Here is an 8507-nt window from a genome sequence, read left to right as displayed (position 1 = left end):
TCAAAAAGGACTGAACAGAATTAACTGGCATTTCCCATTGACAGAAATAAAATAATATACTGAGACCTCAGGCTTATAAACAAATACATACAACTTGTGTACACAACTCAGTCTTAAATTACTGCAACATACAATGGAAAGATTTTCCAGGTCTAAATGCAGAAGTTGCAGGCAGATCAGAAAAGGTTTGATTAATTCAGGCCATAGAAAGAAGAGCTGCTGAATTATAAGAAGTTAGAAGACTTGAAGATGACTTGAATTGTAAGAAGAGTTAATTAAAAAATATCACCTTTCCTAGGCTGATTTCCTGACATTACCTATTGCCAATGGGGGATTAAAAAAAAACAACCTGCAAAGAAAGAGACACTGAGCCACACTCGTGTTTTTGCCTCTCTGTGAGAGTCAATAAAGTTATAATGAATGTAAAGAAAGCCCATTATATTCAGAACTAAAATCCACAGCAAGAATCACACACTGAAAATGAACTTCAGTTCAGAGATGACACAGGCATTGCATAAGGGGATACACAGGGATGGATCTTTTGCTTGAGTAGTGAGCTGCAAGAGTCCATACCAGCTGAGGAGCTATTCCAAATGCTTCAAGGAAGCTGTTTTCATCACTAAACCAGTTATTAGGGCTGTGTGCTCTGCAGCTTTTTTTTAGTAGGTTTCTTTTGCCAAGCCAGGAAGCTGCACTATGAGCAGCTGCTACTCCCAGGACTAGTAACTCCACCACAGTTTTATCCTCTAATGCTCAGATTTCCAATGTCTACATTTACATCACAGAACCACAGAGGGTAAGTATCACAAGTTCCTTTCCTGTGCCTACAGATTCTTACCCACTAGCTTCACAAAATGACCTTTGTTACAATGGGATTTATACTGGTGTCCTTGGAAGAAGCAGATGGGTCAGGATGAGATGCTGCCATCCACATTTTTCCCTTAGCCTGTGAAATTATCCAGAGAGTCCCCTGAACACCAGAGGCACTTTCTCAGCTTAAGAGCAAAAGCACACTAGTTACAAGATGGGAGAAAGTAAGTCAAGCAGTAGCGTCTTTAAAAGGCTCTGAAATGGGCTGGATTTTATGGTTCTGTAAGAGCAATAAACACTGTCTCAATCTGATGTATGAATTAAATGCTGAACCTTATCAACAGGAAATATGAACACATTTCCCTCAATTATTTCCTCTTGCAAATCATTCCCTATAGGTCTAAAAGGAAACAACAGATGCACCCAAACATTTTTTTATTATTATTTGCTGGCCTTTTCAAAGAAAATGCAAAAACTCCTTTGGGGTTTTGTTGGTTTCTAACACCTCACTATTTAGAAAAGATTTCTTGCTCAAGAGTATTTGCAGTACTTTATGAACAGGCTGTATGATCACCTCTACCTGTAAAACAGAGCAGTGAGAAGAAAAGTAAGGGCAGCTTCAGAGTTGTACCCACACCAAGTCATTGTTTTATAGAATCATAGAATAGTTAGGGCCGGAAAGGACCTTAAGATCATCCAGTTCCAACCCCCCTGCCATGGGCAGGGACACCTCACACTAAACCATGTCACCCAAGGCTCTGTCCAACCTGGCCTTGAACACTTACAGGGATGGAGCATTCACAGCCTCCCTGGGCACCCTATTCCAGGGCCTCACCACCCTTACAGTAAAGAACTTCTTCCTTATATCCAATCTAAACTTCCCGTGTTTAAGTTTTAACCCACTACCCCTTGTCCTATCACTACAGTGACACACTACTATGCCACAATACTAAGCCTCCCCTCAAAATATAAACCCAGCAAGCACATTAACATGCAGTAAAGCCTTCTATCCTTTGAAGGCTGTCTTGTACTGTAGGTACAGAAGGGCAAAATCCTGTTAGAGATGTATATGCATTTAAACTGAGGAATCTCTAACACCTCTGATAAATTTCCCAACTGATTTATACATTGCTAATGTGTTTCTTGTATGTGTAAGATATCTATCATCTTGGTCCTGTAACAGAACTCTCTTCCTCCAATAATTTGAGGAGGCCGAAGGGCTGACACTCTTGGCTTGAATTGCTGGCTCATGTGTTACCTTCTGTTGGGTTTAACTGCAACGTGTTCTTGCCGAGAATGGCGTGCTTGGGTCAACACAAAACAAGCTCAATGCAAGACTCACAATGAAATTTGAAACACACTGTAGTGCAGAAACACTGGAATCCGTGAGCTTGGTTTCAAATCCTTCCAGGGAAATGCTGTCTGAGAAGCGTGCATCTGGTTTTCTAATCCCACTGAAGTTCGACAGTATTCAGATCAAGCTTAACATTAAGCCCCTTCTCTAACAAGCAGGGCCAGGACCAAGGAAGTTACATTTGCCAACACATCCTCAGGGATTGCAATGCATCTCTGCTGTAAAATCCTCGTGGGTTTTTAACAAAGCTGGTGGGGGTGGTGTCAGTTTTAACCTTAAAGGGAAACTGAAAACAAACCTTTGAAGTTTACAATCATGTAAAATACAAACAGCTCAGGGAGCAGCCATTCCAGACAATTTCTCCTCTAATAACACCACAGTGGAGATAGACAAGGCTAATTGCAATTGCAATTACAGGCTGAGAAAACAAACTTCATTTATAGAGTGCAACAAAATGGTGTGAAGATTTCGGTACTGATGGAATTTTGGAACCACACAGGAAGAAAATAATCCTGATTGATGTTATAAAGACTTTTTTGGTTATCCTTTTAAAACAATTCCTAAAAAGGCAGGTTTGCTTCCACAGAATCCTTTTAGTTTCATCTTTATTAAATACAGTGGGACATCTCCCACAAGCACAGTAAGAAAAACATATTAAGCCTGAAGACAAGTGATGTTCTTTCTCAGCCATGGGAGAAATTTTTCAGTCCAGTAAGTATAACTGCAGAGTGAAATAAAAAAAATGAGAAACTAATCAGGGCCATGAATCAGTATCACCGGGGAACAACACGGCTATGCAGAACACGAATCTAAACTGCTATTAACATTAGAAATCCAGCCCGGGGATCTCACATTTGCTGATGAAACTGAGCGCCAGACGAGAAGATGCTGAGCGGGGTAGACAATTTTCTGCTGCCCTCTGCAGGGTAGCGTTAGGCATTGACATCTGCAGCTGGAGCCCAGAAGGCTCAGAAAGCAACCCGTGCTTTTCCAGAGGAACTTCTAGAATTTACTGGCGTGTTGTTACTTCAACAGTAATCCATGCTCCATCTATATTTATTAATATTGCATTTATAAATGCAAATCAACAATTTTACTCTAGTTGACGAGTCTATTATAGTCATGTTCATAGTTTGTTTTTCCAGATAGAGAAAAGAAGCCACTACATACCCAAACCTGATAAACTGGGCACAGCCAATTCTCACTTCTATTCCAGGGTCAAGTGCATGTTTTAACTAATGCAAGACTCGAAGAGCTGCACTCTCTGAGAGCCAGTAGCCCACAAAACACATAAACATTTCCTGCAACCTCTACACCAGGCTTCCACTCTTTGTTAGGTACTAAAACATAACCAGAAACCGCAAGATACCAGAAGACTCTTCCAAGATCTTGCCCTCATCTGCTCTCTAGGAAAAGATTAAACAAGTTATCACTGTCATTCACTTGCCCCTTCCAAACAGATGTGTAAATTATTTTGGACTCATACACTGGTAAATATTAACTCCTGACCTGAGACTAAACAAACATGGGTGCTGTGCTCCAGCATCAGTCTGTGTCAAAGCCATCAAGAAGTTCTTGAGAGAGAAGTGAGTAATGAAACATGACCATTAGCTGAACATTACTGTTACTCAGGTGACCAGCCACTCAATCCACTTTCATATTTCATTTGAGAATGTTTCTTTTAACACCAGAGCAAAGGCAGAAAGGATATAGATCTAGTCCCAGCTATTGTCTTAGAGACTTTATGGACACATCTTGTGCTCCCATCTCTTCATTCAAACAAAACAAATATACTGGCAGTATCAGGAACCTTAATGCACTACTGCTTGCAGGACAAAGATTACATACTGGAAGACACTACGTAAGTGTAGGTATTTTCTTTTTCATTACATGTCTAATATCACATGAGAAGTTTATAAAGACAACTGTAAGACTGGATAATACCCCCATATAAAGAAGGTCTGATGTGGAGAAATCTTTGCTGGGAGACAGTCTCAAGCACCCAGCATTTCTACTGGATGCAGCAGTCCCTACCATTTGTCCACACATGTATCACGTATATGTCACTCCTTTATACTGGAATACATAAAAATAAACCCAACTCAGTCTGTATTTGTTATGGTTTGTTTTGTTAACACCAGCTGTAGATAGGGAATCACAAACTGCAACACAGAAACACAACAGAGAAACTGCAATGAGGAAAAGGTTTTAAAGCCATCAGCCATCCAAACCACCTGACAGCATCAAATGGAAAAAAGTTACATAGACACACAGGGATCAGTATGTCAAAATTAACAAAGACTGGCAGAGAAACTGAAGATTTTAAGTTAAGTGCTTCCTCTCAAGAAATTAATTAGCAACAACACAGATACATATATATAACAAACAAAAGTCCAGAAATGCACTGACTCCTTACAGCTAGCACCCACACTCTCATTTCCAGAGGTCAAGTGTGGTCAATTTATAAACAGCTCAGACGCAGTCTAAGCAAAACTTCAGAGATGGCGAGTTCATTTCTGGCCTTATGCAGAACTCTGCAAGCAAGCCAAAGGAACTTGACATGACTCAATCAGTGAAGAACATAATCCAACTCAGAAGCCAAACTTAGTTCTGATCACGGACAACCTCATTCATCAGCATCATCAAACTGGCCAGTCTCAGTCATTCTAAATGGTGGCGTAAAAGCAAGAGAAGCTGCATGGTGACAGCCTGGGATGTAAACCGAATCCTCTTGCCATGAGTACGAGGCCAAAGGATTATTTTCCTGAAAGCTTCCACAGTGGAAATCGCCAGCATCTAAAGAAGATCAAAGAAAAGATTTAAAGCATGGGAGATAATGAAGAGAACTGGTGATGTAGTGCAGCAGATTATTTTGCAGGCCTACAGCACCTTGCAGTAAACCATTTCAATTTGATCTGCCAGCACTCATGAATTAGACCTACAAACAAAGCGAACAGCTGAATTTGGCAATATCTTCATTTTAAGGAAAACTCTTTCCACAGAGACAGTTTTCCCAAAAGCTCAGTGTTATACCTGGTTTCAGAACACCCAACACAGCTCTTACAGTGCATGCAGTTCTACATTTTCTCCAGGAATAAAAGGCTCACAAAATAACTACTTTTATTTACCCTCCTCCCTCCTGCTGTCTCCATCACCACATCCCTATTAGGAGCCCTCCAAACCCTTTAAGAACTGGGTCACTAGACAGCATGGAAAAGTGGGGTTCTGTAAAAGCTAACTGTGAATAACATTTCCACTCTGCTAGAATTAAGCCAAATAACCAACTTAGCACAAAAATAGGGTAAAGTCCTTCAACAGAAGCAAATGATTTCCAGCCAGCAGACACTGAAAAGGACTGAGCAAATGAAGAGCCCCAAGTGTGGGGCAGCAGAGGCCCAAGCACAGTAAATCCATGTGCCCACCTTCCAGCAGCACTGTCAAACAAGCCATCAAAGAAAACAGTTTTTAAAAGCTTGTAAAAACCCATGAAATGGCCAACCAAGGACAGTTTCATTTGTGGCAGTTAACAGCTCAGGCACTTGTACTCATTAGCCCTCACGAGCACCTGAATCCCATCATCACAGCTGCCTTAGTTTGTGACAATTTGAGAGCACAAGCTACAGGCAGGGATGAGTTAGTTAAATAAAGGGAAGTAAGAGAACTTGTGATAATTGCAGTAAAAAAAACAAAAAACCAACAAAAAACCCAAAAATTCCATAAATTTGAGCAGATGAAAGATTACAAGGAAAGGCCAGGATGGAAGAGAGGGAAACATCTGAAAAAGAAATAGTCTTTTTCTCAGATTATCCAGAAAAACTACTGCTGTTTCCATTCTAAAATCAGAATGATTTTAAAGGAAGGCTGCAAAAACTTTCCCATTTCCTTCTGTTATCAAACAATGGAACTTGAACACAACAGCCATTTATGGACTTAAAATAAACCGAGAATTGATAGTTCCTGAGTAAAGAAAAGAGTGTTTGTATTAATCACAAAAGATACACATTAATGAGAAGAAAATGGAAATGGTACTATTCTGCACCAACAAACTCACAGCGGGTTATCAGCCACTGCTGGCTAAACTCCATTCACTTGCTCTATCCTGAAACACAGCTTGGCAAATGAAAGATTGAGACGTCCAGTTCAACATGAGTCACCATAAAACAGTTCACAAATGGAAGGATTAATACAGCCCTAAAGATACGGATGAAACTGCTTCCATCCAATGCCACCTTTGTGCACGGGACTGATCACAGGCACAACCACTTAAGAGGATCAAGCTTCAAGAAACAGTAAAAGCAAACAAACAAACACCCTAAAAAACTCCCCAAGCCTACAGCAAAAGCAACAAGGAGCCAAACTCAAGAGACTAAGTACTTGTACTGCTTCCCCCCAAAGAAATCCATGCTGCAGAGGTACGTTACGGTGTAGAGTCTGGATGGAATATCTTCAAGGAAGAATTCCTTTTACACAAAAAAAAAAAAATTCCTCCATGCACCCTTCTCTTTTGCTTCAGAATAACAAAGATATACTACTGAGACCTAGCTTCTCCAGAGAAGCTCAATACGCATATATAATTAATTCTTCTTCACATTCCACTAAGAATTCAACCACTTAAGCAAGAGTTTCAAGCTAATTTCACAACACTGCCTTTAAATCCTGTATTTGACACCAAAATTATGCATTACAAATCCATCAGGCCAACAAGAAGAAAGGTTGCTTGCCAAAATAGAACATATGGTGCTATTTAAACCATGCTCCTGCAAAGAGCCTTCCGCTGATCACATACTATTGAAAACTCAAAATGAAGCACCAGTAAATTTGTACTTACCATAAGGATTACAATCCTCCAGCTCTTTATCCCAGTCTTCCACCTCGTGCACAGCAGCAGTTTGCAGCTCTGGATAGGTTACAGCCATGGACATACTGGACCCTTCTCCATCCAAGTCTTCCAGGTCAGAATGTGTATGACCAATGCGAGCAGGAGAGCCGTCGGTATCACTTTCATTGTGAGAGGTGTCAGAGAATTCACCTTCTTCAGACTCACGATCAAGAACACCTGGAATACTCTTCAGCAAATGTTCTAAAACCAACAGAAAAAGCAATTAAACAGGAACAATTAAATGCTTAGCATGTAGTAATTCAGACAGGTATATAAATGCACTTTTTGACTAATGTAATATAGGCAGTTTCTTACATATGGAATATCATCACAGTGCTGCTCGGGAACACTGGACGTACTGCATCAACAGTAGCCTAAGTCAGGATTTTCCACAGACTCTTGTTGAAATATAACTCTTTAAAATAAGGCAAAGGAACCAGCAGCCTTGTTTCACCACCTTCACCTTCTGGCAGTTAAAACAAAAACACAGCTCTGGTTTTGGTTTGGATTTTGTGGTTGTCTTGGGTTTTGGTTGTGGGTTTATTTGTAATATATACAAAGTTTTTTTGGCAGTATTAATCATTCTTACACCTAGGCATACATCGATTATTTACATGCAAATTATTTAGTGCAGTAACTGAAGAGGCATTTCCCATGCATCACCAAGAAGCTTCACACATGCTCTTTTAGGTGTATTTCCTCAAGCACAGTATAAGTTTAATTACCCACCTGCTTTGTTTTGCCCTGTTATTTTAGGCTTATCTTTTCTGGGCTTCCAGGTTATGGTTTCTCTCTCATTTAGCAGTCCTTCCTCCTCAAAGCTTTCAGACTCAATGGCACCAGCCATCACCTACAACACAGTTGAAAGGAATCCAGTAGCACCTTTTATTCCTCCCAGGCTCGTGAACTTCTACAGCATTTAAATGTTTCCGAGCCCTTGAGCCTTGCTGTTTGTTCCCCTGATGAATCAGAGGGTTTAAACCGGGTTTTAAAAGGCTTTCCATTCAGAAAGCAAACCCGCAGAAGGATGGCTCAACGCTGCTGCCATCACTTACCCCAAGCGCAGCCTCCTCCCTCACAGCCACGACCGCGCTGCCATTTTGGGAGCGGGTCCCAAATCTGACCCAAAATGCACCCATCTGCCAACAGCAGCACGCTGTGTAAGTTACAAAGGTAATAATACACAAGGAGTGGAATGGGTACAACCACCAAAGACTACGAATCCCACCTTACGGGAGCCAATGTGCCAAGGAGACGGGACAGAGACCGATCCTCCCGCAGCCTCCTGAGGGGCTAAAAATGGCGCCCGCGCAGCTGGAGAACACAAGGTAAGACCTCTCCGGTCCCCTGAGGGGGAGGCAGGGAAAGGTGCGTTATCCCCACCGCAGCAAAGGCGGACTCGCTGGAGGACAGCCCCTGCCGAGGCCGGACCCGCCGCCAGGAGGGACGTGACAGGGATCCCCG

This window comes from Pezoporus flaviventris, unplaced genomic scaffold, assembly GCF_033815535.1.
Source record: "Pezoporus flaviventris isolate CSIRO_AGI_PZ_B2104156 unplaced genomic scaffold, CSIRO_AGI_Pfla_v1 ptg000020l, whole genome shotgun sequence".
Taxonomy (NCBI): domain Eukaryota; kingdom Metazoa; phylum Chordata; class Aves; order Psittaciformes; family Psittacidae; genus Pezoporus; species Pezoporus flaviventris.
This window is presented reverse-complemented; position numbering follows the sequence as displayed.